We start from the raw sequence: 3384 nt of genomic DNA, 5'->3' as shown, positions 1-3384 counted from the left end.
GCCAAATGACAATATCGCATTTCCCACAATTTTCAGATTTAGATTGCGTCAATGACCTCTTATATTTGCAGGAAATAAGTAACATGAAATGAGTGAAGAAGTCCTTTGGTGATGTAATCCAGTGTAGAGTCGGTCAGAAAAGAAAAGGCAAAGACCTGAAACATCACTCGCATTTCTCTCTGTATTAATGCGTGTTCCTGAGTTGAATATTTGCTGGATTTGTCTTCAATATCTAAAGTTTTTTTTTCTCTCGCTATAGATTCTTCATAAATCAATTAACATCTGAGGTGTGGAAACTTATTTTACTTCAGATTAAATTGGTTGAATATCCTTTCCCCCAGCCTAATATCCCAATCCTCCCTCCTCTTCAATGTATATACAAGCTCCTCCAGGTGAGGTTGCATCTCCCAAACTGACGTTCCATTGCTCCGTGCTGCTTCATGTCAATACAAGCTGCTGCAAGTAAGATTGGAGCTCCCACTCTGATGTCCCAATGCCCCCAGGTGGTCCATGTCATTAAATGCTACTCCAGGTGAGAGTGGAGCTCTCAGACTGATCTCGCAAAGCTCCCTGGTCTATGTCAAAAGATGCTGCTCCAAATGAGGTTAGATCTCGCAGTCTGATGTCCCGATGGTCCCTGCCGGTCCATGTTAATAAAAGCAGCTCCAGGTGTGGTTGGACCTCCCAGTCTGATGTCACAATGCTCCCTGGGCCATGTCTACCGACGCTGCTCCTATTGAGGTGGGAGTTCCCATCCCTGGCAGCTCTCTCACCACTATACCATCATAGAAATAATGCCCACTGACCATTTCCATCACTGGAGCCATTGGTGGAATATCCACACCATGAAAACCTAATCTTATTTTATTTTTCATCACCACCGAATCATACTAAAATACTTCCTTTCTTAAACCTTATTTAGCATGTGAATATTGCAGTCAATCCAAAGTAAGATAATGGCATTAATTGACGTATGTTCAATAAAAATTACATCTTATTTTTCATGTAAAGTAACTGCTACTTAAAAAGGACAGTGTTTGGAATGAAATCACAGTTTTATTCCGTGTGTGCGAACGTGATTTGTATTATTTAAACTGAACTTGTTCGGTGTGTAAAATGATGAAGTAGATCTTAATTTCAAAACAAAATCGGTATTGTTGTCATCCACCTTGAAATGTGGTCATAGAGATGTACAGGAATGAAACAGAACCTTCAGACCAAGCTGTCCACGCCGACCAGATATCCAAACCCCATCTCGTCCCACCCGCCAGCACCCGGCCAATTTCCCTCCATACCCTTCCTCTTCATATTCCCATTCAAAAGCCTCTTAAATGTTGCAATTGTACCAGCCACCACATCCTCTGGTAGCTCATTCCATACACCTACCACGGTCTGTGTGAAAACGTTGTCCCTTAGGTCTCTTTTATATCTTTCCCCTCTCACACTAAACCTATGCCCTCTAAGTCATGACTCCCCGATTTCAGGGAAAATACTTTGTCCATTTATCGTATCCATGCCCCTCATAATTTCGTAAACATCTGTAAGGTCAGCCCTCAGCCTCCAATGCCCCAGAGGAAACAGCTCCAGCCTGTTCAGACTCCCCCGAACGCTCAGATCCTCCAACCCTGGCTACATTCTTGGAAATCTTTTCTGAACCCTTTCAAGTTTCACAATATCTTTCCAACAGACAGGAGACCAGAATTGCATGCAATATTCCAGCAGTGGCCTAACCAATGCCCTGTACAGCCGCAGCATGTCCTCCCAACTCCTGCACTCAATATTTTGAACAATGAAGGAAAGCATGCCAAACGCCTTCTTCACTATCCTATCTATCTGCGACTCCACTTTCAAGGAGCTATGAACCTGCACTCCAAGGTCTCTTTCTTCAGCAACATTCCCAAGCACTGATCCTTATTTGTATAAGTCCTGCTAAGATTTGCTTTCCCAAAATGCAGCACCTTACATTTATCCGAATTAAACTGCATCTGCCATTTCTTAGCCCATTGGCCCATCTGGCCAGATCATGTTGTCATCTGAGGTAACCGTCTTCGTTGTGCACTACACCTACAATTTCGGTGTCATCTCTAAACTTACTAACTGTACCTGTTATGCTGATATCCAAATCATTTATGTAAATTATAAGAAGTCGAGGTCCCAGCACCGTTCCTTGTGGCACTCCACTGGTCACAGTCCTCCAGTCTAAAAAACAACGCTCCACTGGCACCCTCACTCGTCTACCTTTGAGCTAGTTCTGTATCTAAATGGCTGGTTCTCCCTTTATTCGATGAGATCTAACTTTCCGAATCAGTCCTTCATGAAGTCCACGAAAGCAATGTTAGGTATTAGAACGAAACGTCTGTTAATCACATTCGTTTAAAGACACTTTAGATGTTTATGCTGCATTCATCTGTGGTTATTGATCGACAGTTTACGTTCACTTCCTGCAGTTAACATGCTGATTTCTCCAGTTTTTCATAGTTCAGTGTGATGTCTCCAGTGTATGCATAACGAGAGGGAGCTTGCTTTTCACATCTTGTGTTTATCTGTGTCTTATATCCTGCCTTCATCAATTGCGAGAGCAAGGGGGAAAGGGCGAGAGCAACATGTAAGTCTGTCCAGACAAATCACGGCACCCACATCGCCATCTCTCCACTGTGCATTCACATCCAGTTTTCTGTGCCGCTACACCCATCCCCTGCACCTTTTGAAATATCTCAATTATTTTGTGGTGTCTCTCTGTGCTCTTACCACCAAGATGAATCATTTCTACCCAAACTGCTCCAGATTTCATGAGACAAAACACTCATTAAGAATCCCCTAGCATGAAACATGCACATCGCATCTCTCGTTATTTTGTTTCCCTGGATCTCTTTCATAAGATTAACGTTCACAGCAACTTGACTTGGAAGAGAAAATTGCGTTCCTTTTCATTATCCCATTTCAGTCTACATTTCGTTGAGTTCAGGCATCAGTCTCAAATTATTCTTTGGGGTTTTATAATGTGGTTGATGAAGATAAACTAACCATTGGAGTTCCAATTTCAACAAGACAGTGTGATAATCCGAAAATAGCGACGAGAGTGGGATTCGAACCCACGCGTGCAGAACACAATAGATTATCAGTCCATCGCATTAACCTCTCGGACACCTCGTCACATACGCATGAAATGGCATAACATAATCTCCCAGACCATCACAATCTCATCACCTTTGGGGAATCTCCCATTCACAGTCTCCAACCTCATTGTCCATTAACCCCTCACTGCCCGATTCCACCTCCTTCCTCAGACCTGCTGTCTCTGCCTGCGCCTGTTTGACTCGACTCATCTCTTCCTACCTCAACACCTTCCTGTCTCCCCAGTCCAGGAATTTCGCACCTACGTTT

At 43.3% G+C, this 3384-nt stretch overlaps 1 non-coding gene across 1 annotated transcript; it reads right to left on the bottom strand.

Annotated features, from left to right (window-relative positions):
• Window positions 1-3071: 3071 nt before the first annotated feature.
• On the bottom strand, window positions 3072-3153 carry trnai-gau (transfer RNA isoleucine (anticodon GAU)). Its single transcript has one exon. It is a non-coding gene; the product is annotated as a tRNA-Ile (tRNA).
• Between the last annotated feature and the right edge of the window lie 231 nt (window positions 3154-3384).

This window comes from Chiloscyllium punctatum, chromosome 28, assembly GCF_047496795.1.
Source record: "Chiloscyllium punctatum isolate Juve2018m chromosome 28, sChiPun1.3, whole genome shotgun sequence".
In the NCBI taxonomy this organism is placed as follows: domain Eukaryota; kingdom Metazoa; phylum Chordata; class Chondrichthyes; order Orectolobiformes; family Hemiscylliidae; genus Chiloscyllium; species Chiloscyllium punctatum.
Note: the sequence above shows the minus strand (reverse complement) of the source record. Positions and strands in the feature narration are given on the sequence as shown.